At 44.1% G+C, this 12,463-nt stretch overlaps 1 protein-coding gene across 1 annotated transcript in view; it reads left to right on the forward strand.

Moving 5' to 3' along the window:
- LOC116980363 (interferon-induced GTP-binding protein Mx3-like) overlaps positions 1-12,463 on the forward strand; it is a 445,599-nt gene that overhangs the window by 282,860 nt on the left and 150,276 nt on the right. The gene's annotated exons all lie outside the window — the stretch shown is intronic.

The following is a 12,463-nucleotide window of genomic DNA, read 5'->3' on the forward strand; positions in this document are numbered from 1 at the left end:
CTACTTTCAATGACTGGTGTACCATGACACCCAGGTCTCGTTGCATCTCGCCTTTTCCTAATCGGCCACCATTCAGATAATAGTCTACTTTCCGGTTTTTGCCACCAAGGTGGATAACCTCACATTTATCCACATTATACTGCATCTGCCATGCATTTGCCCACTCACCCAGCCTATCCAAGTCACCTTGCAGCCTCCTAGCATCCTCCTCACAGCTAACACTGCCCCCCAGCTTCGTGTCATCCACAAACTTGGAGATGTTGTTAGAAATTTTCCAACAAAGACTATTACAAAAACGGAGGTAGAAACTGAACGAACTTTAGTGTGAGAGAGAGAGTCACACAGAGCCCAAGTGTCTGTGGGAGTCCTCTCTGAGCTAATGCTGAAAGCCATCTCTTTTATACATTGATTTAGACAAAAAGCATCCAGACAAATGGTAATGAACAAGGACACTCAGAATTCAAAGGAAATGACATTTAGCTGTGGAAAGTTACACCGGAGCAAGATTAGCCATTCTGCAAGTTCTGTGATAGACTCTTAATCTCTTGACCGAGACCTGTCAATTACTTGTGCCCTAGGCAGTTTCGGTAAACAATCTTGTGCAGACACAAATAGAATACACAAGGAAATAGTTACATAAATTTTTCCATCAGATGTTGCATTCAAATCCCTCGTCCAAATCATTAATATATATTGTATATAGCTGGGGTCAAAGCACTGAGCATTGCGGTACCCCACTAGTCACTGCCTGCCATTCTGAAAAGGACCCGTTTACTCCTACTCTTTGCTTCCTGTCTGCCAGCCAGTTCTCTATCCACATCAATACTGAACCCCCAATACCGTGTGCTTTAAGTTTGTATACTAATCTCTTATGTGGGACCTTGTTGAAAGCCTTCTGAAAGTCCAGATATAACACATCCACTGGTTCTCCCTTATCCACTCTACTAGTTACATCCTCGAAAAATTCTATAAGATTCGTCAGACGTATAACCATATAACCATATAACAATTTATATGGTTATATGTCTGACGAATCTTATAGAATTTTCGAGGGTGTAACTAGTAGAGTGGATAAGGGAGAACCAGTGGATGTGTTATATCTGGACTTTCAGAAGGCTTTCGACAAGGTCCCACATAAGAGATTAGTATACAAACTTAAAGCACACGGTGCGGAGATGGAAGCCGGTTGCGGAAATGGGGCCTTAAATTCCCCATGAGTCTGCCCATGACCGTACTATGTCTTTTTCGTCGAGTGGACCATCTTGCTCGCTATAGGATCTTTGGGCTGAATGGTCTGTTTCCATCTTCCTGCATGTTTCTAATGGTTCAAATGACCTTCATTCATTCATAGTTGTCTGTGGGAGTCCTCTCTGAGCTAATGCTGAAAGCCATCTCTTTTATACATTGATTTAGACAAAAAGCATCCAGACAAATGGTAATGAACAAGGACACTCAGAATTCAAAGGAAATAACATTTAGCTGTGGAAAGTTACACCGCAAGATTAGCCGTTCTGCAAGTTCTGTGATAGACTCTTAATCTCTTGACCGAGACCTGTCAATTACTTGTGCCCTAGGCAGTTTCGGTAAACAATCTTGTGCAGACACAGATAGAATACACAAGGAAATAGTTACATAAATGTTTCCATCATTTTCCTCTTCTTTATACAAATTTACTGAATTATAATCTAAAACAAATTTATGTCCTTCGAGTTGAAGTCCCCCAGTTTCTTCACAGAACCACATGTTCTCTCAACTTTCTGTAGTTCGATCATTCGTGAGGGTTCAATCAGTCAGGAATGTTTCTCTCAAGTCAATTTCATAGCATTGTCTCTCTTCTGCTTTGGTTGGTATTAGTTCGTATAACATAGTCATTTTCTTAGTGAGGGCCGTTTCAATCAGTCGCTGGGCGAGTCCTCTCACACAGGGGATGATGCAGCAGCCCAGGCAGACCAGTACCCCAGCAATGACTATGAAAGCGGTTAGTGCAGAAATAACAACATTTTTTCATTTCCCGAACCATGAGTCCAGGAACCCTGTCCAGGAGGTGACGACTCCTGAATTCTCAGCCAATTCCTCTGCCAGTGAAGTGAGTCCAGCCAGGGCCCTGGAGACCGACCCATCAGGTGCGGTATTATTGGGAATAAAGGTACAACAAGTTGATCCGAACATTACACATACTCCTCCCTTGTCTGCTAGTAGCATGTCCAAGGCCATTCTATTCTGCCAGGCCATTAGACTGGTCCGATCTAGTTGTTCGGCTAACCCTTTCACAGCATCTCTTGTATAATTGATAAATCGCTGCTGATTATAATATAAGTAATTTATCCAATCTACATTTTTATTAATGGTGGACCACCAGAAGATGACAGACCCAAATCCTGCAGCTATCTGATTGCGTGCCTTAAATTCATCTGGAACCCCTCTGGGCACTCCAATTTCATCTATGTAAATGTGTGCATCAAAAGAACCTTTAGCAAGTTCCCTTTTCACTATTCCCTGTCTCGGATTTCTCCTTCACATCTTTCAGTGTTACGAGAGTAAACGGCATCATCAGCTGTAACTTCAGTGTCTGCTGGTTCGACTACTCTCACTTCCAACTGGCTACAGGGATCCTTCCAACTAACTTCGACACACACGTAATACCACCCTTCATCTTTCTTCTGGATGTTTCTCACGGTTATATACGTTTTCCAAGTAGGCTGTGTATTTCCCCATCTTCCCCGGTTACTCCAGCCAGGGTTCGTATGGGTGTAGGACTTTCTTTTTAACGACCATCGCTGGTATTGCTCCACTCTTTATAGCCTGAGGACTCAGAGTGTTGGAAAACATAATGCCATTTTGAGCAGGGTGCTAGACAGACATACACCCCATCCGTTACGTATGCTTTGTCCTCGCAACTGTCAGTTTTATACTGACATGGGTCGATTTCAAAAGTGCTAGTGCTTCCTCGGGTCAGGTATATTGTATACTTCGCATATGCTGTGGTGATTAATGCAATTCCACTCAGAATAATTAGCCCCCACTTCATGGTTTCGGAGGTGTAGGTTTCCGCTCGTTACTGGACCTATACAGGCCGTCAGCTGTCGTCGGTCCCCCTTTCTCCTACTCTGAAGTTGGGAATTTTACTCTTTTGCAGTGTGTGATATGTACCCACGTTGGCCTTTCGGCAATTCTTACCGCAGTGGGAGTAGTAAGTAGTACTTGATACGGACCTTCCCACTGAGGGCTTGACCACCTTTTTCTTTTGATAATTTTTACGACCACCCAGTCTCCTGGCTTTAATTCCTCCACGAGATCCCCTTCCGCTTGGTCAATACCTGTTAAACCTTTCAACACACGAGATTTGTTTATTAGCATTTTCTTCATGTACTGTGCTAGGGTACTATCTTCACTTACTGTTTCAGAAAACTTTTGTAGAACAGGGTATTGGAATGGTTTACCATACAATATTTCGTACGGGGACATTCCCCTCGTACTTGGCAGCATTCTCATATTTAATAAGACTAATGGGAGACAATCTATCCAGGAAAATCCCGTTTCCGCCATTGCCTTCCTTAATTTACTTTTAATAGTTCCATTAGTCCTTTCTACTAACTCTGCAGACTGTGAGTGGTAAGAGCAGTGATGTTTTAATTGTATCTTTAGGGTCACCGTGAGCTTCTCTATTACCTCATTGACAAAATGGCTCCCATTGTCACTATATATTTTCTCTGGTATCCCGAACCTTGGTATGATGTCCCTGAGGAGAGCTTTTGCCACTGTCAATGCATCCGCATTGGCAGAGGGAAAAACTTCAACCCATCGGCAAAATACATCAATAATCACTAAACAATATTTCTTCCCTTGCGAGGGGGTTAATTCAATAAAGTCCATATTTAAATTTTGAAATGGGTACCTTGGTTGTGGGTACTTCCCTTGTTGTTTCTTCATGTTTCCTTGTGGATTGTACCTGGCACATATCTCGCACGTTTCGCAGTACTTCTTTGCATAACTCGTGAACCCATAGGTTTTGAACACCTTCTCGACTAGTTGCACCATTCCTCCTGTTGAGACATGGGTTACCCCATGGCTCATAACACAGGCAAATCTCCACAGTCCATCCTCCTGTTTTTCCGCTTCATCCATTTTCCATTAGGGTTTGCCTCAAAGTTCTTGCTAACAGTACTCTGACGTTTGGCACAGGATCAGATGCTAGCTGTAGCAAATGTGGCATCAAATGCTCAGCAAATTGTTCTATTGGGATATAATCATCTTCTATCACTGCCTGGCAGACAAAGACAAAGGCTTGACGACCTGATCACTTCACACTGTGGCAAAACCTATCAACAAGTTCACTGATCAGTCCACCGCTAAAGCAGGAGTTGAAGCTGCATAACATTTTCTGATCATCTCACTCACCAGTCTGTAGGCAATCCATCGGACTGAAGATGCCTTATCCGCACAGAGGCTGAGAGATAAGGGGCGCAGATAGTTATACACATCTTTGGGGTTGTACAGTTCCAGCAGCAAAATAAGTTGTTCGGAAAGATCAGCTCTGAAGCGCCAATTCCTGCTGTTATTTGTTACCATTGTAGAAAAGGGTGGTGCAATGTGTGATTGGTCGATATGCACTGTATCACTAACACAGTCTTCCTCAACGATGGCTGAAATGTCAGCAGTTAAAGACACATTGCCTTGCTCAACCCTTCTTGGATCAACTGCAGCAGATTCCATTTGCAACTGTGTTTGATTAAACAGTTACTCTAATATAATAATAATAATAACTTTATTTATAAAGCACTTTAAACAACTACAGTTGCCACAAAGTGCTGTACATGAGAACTCATGAACAAAAAGCTATTACAAACAATTAAAAACCATTAAAAACCGTAAAACGAAGGACTATAAAAAACACACTAAAAATTAAAAGACATTAAAAGCACTAAAAACAGGAGCAATGCCTCAGCCAGTGTCGAAAGCCAAAGAATAAAAATGTGTTGTTAGGGTGGATTTGAAGATGGACAGTGAGGGGGCCTGTCTGATGTGCAGCGGCAAGGTGTTCCAGAGTGCAGGAGCAGCAACAGAAAAGGCTCTATCCCCTCTGAGCTTCCGCATAGACCTTGGTACCTCAAGGAGCAGCTGATCAGCTGACCTGAGGCACCGGGCAGGAGCATATAGGTGGAGCAGCTCAGAGAGGTAAGGCGGGGCGAGCCCATTCAACGATTTAAAAACAAATAAAAGAATTTTGAAATGAACTCGAAAGTGCACTGGGAGCCAGTGTAGAGTGGCCAATCTACAGATTTTTTCTTCCTCAAAGTCAAGATCCAAAGCTTGCAGTGCAGCAGTTAAAATATCCACTTGTGCTTTGACATCTGGGTCATCTATGTGTGGTGGGTATTATACCAATCCACAATCCCATCATAATATCTCGGCCTAGCAAATTTACTGAACAAATCGCTGAGACCAGTACCTGTTCCTCACAACACACATTAGATATTTGTCTTGGAACTTAAGTGGTTTAGTCAAGAACTCCACGTTAGCATGCCCGGTGGCAGACTTCACAGTTATTGAATTTTTGGAGTATAGTGTTCCCGGGGGCTCTTCGTCTTTTATTAGACGCTATCGCATAAGAATGTCATCCTTTCCCCATTCACTATTAAACTTATCGTAGGCTTTAGGTAAGGCGTAGAAGATTTCTTCTAGATCCAATATTTGCAGAGGCTCTTTGTCGGCTGGGGGAGTGGGAGTATCTCTGGTTGATTTGTCCCTCCCTTCAGCCTCGGTCAGTCAGGATCGGTCATAGCTTCGGGACCTTGAACCCTCCTCGCCTTCTCTTAGTGTAATATGCTTAGCCTGGGGTCAATCTCGAACCCAATGGTCGAGTTTTCCGCAGACAATACATCCCTCCCCCCTTGGGGACCTACTCCCTCTACCTCTGCCTCTACCTCTTCCTCTGCCTCTCTGGCATCCCCGCCCCTGATCTCCTTGTTTTACCCGGTAGAATACAGGGACAGTATTTTCGCTTATTTCCTCAACATCGGCCAGATAAGCGTTCTTTACAATCTTTTCCTGTTTGATGTTTTCCTCCGCATGTACTGCCCAATCTTTTACATCATTGAGTGCCTTTGTTTTCCATCCCACCATGTGCTTTTTTAATATATAAACTAATCTCGGAATTTAATCCGTTTAACAGTTCGATTTTAAACTGTTGGGCAAACGGTCCATCATCCACCCACGGGATCGGTACTTCTTGTCCACTATTTGCCTCAAAGACAACCCTAAGTCTGGAGAAATAGTGTAGCACAGGCTCGTCTTTATTTTGTGTACATTCCCTAATTTTATTGTAATCGACTCCTCTCTGGAAGTGTGCTCTTATTCGATTTTCAATAGCCATTCGTCTGTTATGATAATCATTCTGACCTGGTGCCCACTGAAGAGGTGCTCCATTTACAATAGCATTCCAGTCTCCTTCAATTAAACACCAATCACACCCGATAAGACTTCGCTACGCTTGTTCATATTCTACCGTATTTAAACGATAACTTACAACCAGGTTTCCAAAGTCCCTCTGCCACTTTGCGAAATTATCTCTAGGATGTGGAATGCCCTCCAGTGCCTTTTTAATATTCCATGGCCTGTACACGTACATTGGCCCCACTGCGCCGGCATCTGGATTAGGCATTGCAATCATAGGATACATTTCAGCCCTGCTTAGTCTTATTGACCGTGGAGATTTAGGCTCAAATATAGGACCAGCATGAAGATTATAAACGGTACCTGAGCGAGTGGTTTTCGGACTTTGCAAACCTGGGTGCAGCTGGCCGCTTTCCTTAATGGTTGTTTTTTGTTCCAGTACGGGGGTTGGAGCCCTTGTTGAGTCCGATCTGACGGTTTCTTCCACCGGTGGCAAGGCCACCCCCTTTTTCTCCGGTGTGTACGGAGGGGGGGCACTCGCCATACCCGGTGATCGGTGGGAGACCTCGTTGTCCCCCTTCTGGAGGAAAGCGTTTGTCGATGGTTCGCTTTTGGTAAGTTGTTCCTTCTCTTTTTCCTTTCCGTCTCTGCGCGATCTGGCTTCCTGAAGCCACAGACGTGCTTCATGGTAGCCCAACTTGTCTTTATCCTTACTTCTTTTTGTTGCATCTTTGGCAATAGCAGACATTAATTTACAACAATCATCAACAAGTAACTTACCACTAAAATCAAATTTAAACCAATTGTTTAAATGCTTACAATTACGCTTACTTTGTATAAACATACATTTCTCATCACTTTCATAACCTTTTGAGTTTGTCGAGCCCATTCTGATTCCCTCCTCGAGAATTACGACTATACTTTTTCCCCGTCAAGTCCAACTTGACTGAAGTCTTAGACTTCTTACCTTGGACGACCCCGTTCGTTGCCCGAGTAGTCCAACCACTCTTCTCAATTGTCCCCGACAATTCTTTGGTAACCCCGTCACCCGAGTAGTCCAACTACTCTTCTCCTGTCAAGTCCAACTTGACTTCTGAAGTCCCAGACTTCTTTGGCGACCCAGTCGCCGGAGTGGTCCAACTACTCTCTTCAATTGTCCCCGACAATTCTGTATGCCGTCCCGGGTCTCTGAGGAAGGTAACAAAATACAACTCGGCAAAGTCAAAATTACTTAGCTGGGGCCCCACTATCTACGGAATGTTCAGTCCTACCTCCGGCGTGTCGGTTGAGCCCCGTCACTCTGCCCCGATGTCCGTAAGGAGCCTTAAAATGAGCGCTCTTGGTTCCCCTGAAAACCGGCAACAGAGGTATTGGGGCCCCACGTTTGGGCGCCAATTATGTTAGAAATTTTCCAACAAAGACTATTACAAAAACGGAGGTAGAAACTGAAGGAACTTTATTGTGAGAGAGAGAGTCACACAGAGCCCAAGTGTCTGTGGGAGTCCTCTCTGAGCTAATGCTGAAAACCATCTCTTTTATACATTGATTTAGACAAAAAGCATCCAGACAAATGGTAATGAACAAGGACACTCAGAATTCAAAGGAAATGACATTTAGCTGTGGAAAGTTACACCGGAGCAAGATTAGCCATTCTGCAAGTTCTGTGATAGACTCTTAATCTCTTGACCGAGACCTGTCAATTACTTGTGCCCTAGGCAGTTTCGGTAAACAATCTTGTGCAGACACAAATAGAATACACAAGGAAATAGTTACATAAATTTTTCCATCAGATGTTGCATTCAAATCCCTCGTCCAAATCATTAATATATATTGTATATAGCTGGGGTCAAAGCACTGAGCCTTGCGGTACCCCACTAGTCACTGCCTGCCATTCTGAAAAGGACCCGTTTACTCCTACTCTTTGCTTCCTGTCTGCCAGCCAGTTCTCTATCCACATCAATACTGAACCCCCAATGCCGTGTGCTTTAAGTTTGCATACTAATCTCTTATGTGGGACCTTGTTGAAAGCCTTCTGAAAGTCCAGATATAACACATCCACTGGTTCTCCCTTATCCACTCTACTAGTTACATCCTCGAAAAATTCTATAAGATTCGTCAGACGTATAACCATATAACCATATAACAATTTATATGGTTATATGTCTGACGAATCTTATAGAATTTTCGAGGGTGTAACTAGTAGAGTGGATAAGGGAGAACCAGTGGATGTGTTATATCTGGACTTTCAGAAGGCTTTCGACAAGGTCCCACATAAGAGATTAGTATACAAACTTAAAGCACACGGTGCGGAGATGGAAGCCGGTTGCGGAAATGGGGCCTTAAATTCCCCATGAGTCTGCCCATGACCGTACTATGTCTTTTTCGTCGAGTGGACCATCTTGCTCGCTATAGGATCTTTGGGCTGAATGGTCTGTTTCCATCTTCCTGCATGTTTCTAATGGTTCAAATGACCTTCATTCATTCATAGTTGTGTAGAGACTCGGTCCTAGAGAAACACCATTAGACCTCCTTGGTCACTGAATTTAAGGAAGAGAGTGTTCTAGGCTTGGAAACAAGGTAGCACTAACAATTCACCAAAATCGTTAATATGCCAGAAGAACTCGTACCTCACAGCTCCAGCGACCTATGTTCAATCCTAACTTATCTCTGGCATTTGCACAATTCCAGTCTGACTGCATGGTTTATCCGATTACCACGCGTTGTAAACAGCAATGAGATAAATGGACAAAGATTTAATTTTAGATACACAGTGGAAACAGGCCCTTCGGCCCATCGAGTCCACATCGACGAACAATCACCCGTACGTACACTAGTTGCATCCGACACACTAGGGGCAATTTACAGAAGCTGAATAATTGTACGTAGAGGGGTGTGTCTACTTCGGTGGAGACTTGCGCAGACTCATAGATTGGGAGTCTTATGCCCCTGTCCCACTTAGGAAACCTGAACGGAAACCTCTGGAGACTTTGTGCCCCACCCAATGTTTCCGTGCGGTTCCCGGAGGTTGCAGGTGGTTGCCGGAGGTTGCAGGTACTGGAAGCAGGTAGGGAGACTGACAAAAACCTCCGGGAACCGCACGGAAACCTTGGGTGGGGCGCAAAGGCTCCAGAGGTTTCCGTTCAGGTTTCCTTAGTGGGACAAGAGCATAAGTTTGCATTGAGGATAGGTGAGAATAACAGTTTTCTACCACGGTAACGAATGCATGGTCATGACTGCATTGTCTGTGGAAGAATAAGAGCGAAAAGTTATGAAGACCTGCTCCGTCTTCATAATAGAGCTTTTGTTTCTTTTTCTCTTTTTTCTTTTCTAAGGCCTATTTCTTAACTTTTTTCCCTAACTCTTTGCTTAATGGATTTTTCTTTTTGATCGCTTTTTCCACAATATCATGATTCTTTCTCACTTTCTTTACTTTTCTCTCTTTTTAAAGCTTAAAAAATGAAGTGGTACAATAAATGTAATACGTTATATTTGGCTTGTATTATTGTACTGTACTGTACTTCTAATAAATAAAATTATAAAAAAAAAAAAAGAAAAGTTATGAATTGTTTCTTTGTTTTGTAATACTTCTATAAGGACCAATTAATCAAGAAACAATATTTGGAAGATTCGATTTTACTATCTTAAGAGTGCGTAAACTATATCTCCACCACATCCCCGAGTAGTAATGGCTATCAAAGTTGGACATTGAGAAAGTTATAGAAACTGCCATTACATGAAAAATAGATGTAAACTTAAGATCAAAGGTCTTAAAGTCACTGATCTCAAGGTCACCATTTGCAATGTTTTAAGACTTTGTAGAAACAAGAGTGGCATTTGAGGGGCTTTTGGATTGGCACACAAATTATGGAGGGATATGGATCATGTGCAGGCAAAAGGGATTAGTTTAATCTGACATGATATTCTGCACATAGGCTGAAGGGCCAGGATGGAACTCGGGTCTCTGACACTGCAAGGCAGCAACTCTACCGCTTCTTCCTGTATCCCAAAGCAGTGCAGGTTGGTAGGTTCGTTGGCCGCTGTACGTTAACCTTGTGTGTTGGGGAGTGGATGAAAAAGTTGTATACTATAAAAATCGTTGAACAAGTGATCAATGGTCAACCTCAAAACAGTGGGCTGAATCAAAGATCCTTTAGCGGATCATGATAGACCACTCCTGCTAAATGCAATGGGCTGACGTGTAGTATGCAACGGAGCGGAACGTGGGCCTTGTTTTCATACATTTCCGTAACCGGACCCGACCCAACCCGACCAGACTCGCAATGTAATCAATGTTGTTTGGGAACAGTTTGTGTTATTAAATTAAAATTCTGAAAACGAGGAGAAGATTTTTACCAAATAACTTTTATTTTTACGACGATGCTGTTCATCGATTACAGCTCAGCATTCAACACCATTATACCATCAAAACTGATCACCAAACTCGGTAACCTGGGCATCGACCCCTCCCTCTGCAACTGGATACTGGACTTTCTAACCAACAGACCCCAGTCTGTTAGGTTAGACAAGCACACCTCTTCAACCCTCACCCTGAACACCGGCGTTCCACAGGGCTGTGTGCTGAGCCCCCTCCTCTACTCCCTCTTCACCTATGACTGCACACCTGTACATGGTACTAACACCATCATCAAGTATGCAGATGATACAACGGTGATTGGCCTCATCAGCAACAACGATGAGTCGGCCTACAGGGAGGAGGTCCAGCACTTAGCAGCATGGTGCGCTGACAACAACCTGGCCCTTAACTCCAAGAAGACCAAGGAGCTCATTGTAGACTTCAGGAAGTCCAGGGGCGGCACGCACACCCCCATCCACATTAACGGGACGGAGGTGGAACGTGTTTCTAGCTTCAGGTTCCTGGGAGTCAACATCTCCGATGACCTCTCTTGGACCCACAATACCTCAACTCTGATCAAGAAGGCTCACCAGCGTCTCTTCTTCCTGAGGAGACTGAAGAAGGTCCATCTGTCTCCTCAGATCCTGGTGAACTTCTACCGCTGCACCATCGAGAGCATCCTTACCAACTGCATCACAGTATGGTATGGCAACTGCTCTGTCTCCGACCGGAAGGCATTGCAGAGGGTGGTGAAAATTGCCCAACGCATCACCGGTTCCTCGCTCCCCTCCATTGAGTCTGTCCAAAGCAAGCGTTATCTGCGGAGGGCGCTCAGCATCGCCAAGGACTGCTCTCACCCCAACCATGGACTGTTTACCCTCCTACCATCCGGGAGGCGCTACAGGTCTCTCCGTTGCCGAACCAGCAGGTCCAGGAACAGCTTCTTCCCGGCGGCTGTCACTCTACTCAACAACGTACCTCGGTGACTGCCAATCACCCCCCCCCCCCCCGGACACTTATTATCACTTATTATTATTTATTTAAATCATTTGCTATGTCGCTCTTCCAGGGAGATGCTAAATGCATTTCGTTGTCTCTGTACTGTACACTGACAATGACAATTAAAATTGAATCTGAATCTGAATCTGAATCTGAATGTTTCCGTAACCGGCGTCCGTCTCCGCACTATTATCCTATGGGATCTTTGGTGCGGAGATGGAAGCCGGCTACGGAAATGGGGCCTTAAATTACCCATGAGTCTGCCCATGACCGTACTACGTCTTTTTCGTCGAGTGGACTATCTTGCTCGCTACAGGATCTTTGGGCTGAATGACCTGTTTCCATCTTCCTGCATGTTTCTTCTGAGGGTTTATGCCCAGGAAATCCTCGAGAGGGGGCGTTTGGTGTGTAGGAAGGAACTGTAGATGCTGGCTTGCACCGAAGCTGGACACTAAATGCTGGAGTAATTCAGCGGGACAGGCGTCATCTCTGGAGAGGAGGAATGGGTGACGGTTTGGGTCGAGACCCTTCTTCAGTCCCTCTCGGACCAGTGGGCAATGCAGGTGGTGGAGTGCATCTTGGACAGGAAGAGTCATGTTTTAATTTTACTTTTCTAAATACTCTGCTGGAAATTGTTTTTTCATTGCATGTGTGGAACTAAACCTTTCTTTTACAAAACAAAAGGCAGTTTCTTCCTGAAGCAAAACAAAGGAACAA

The sequence above is a fragment of the Amblyraja radiata genome, chromosome 14, assembly GCF_010909765.2.
Source record: "Amblyraja radiata isolate CabotCenter1 chromosome 14, sAmbRad1.1.pri, whole genome shotgun sequence".
Classification (NCBI taxonomy): domain Eukaryota; kingdom Metazoa; phylum Chordata; class Chondrichthyes; order Rajiformes; family Rajidae; genus Amblyraja; species Amblyraja radiata.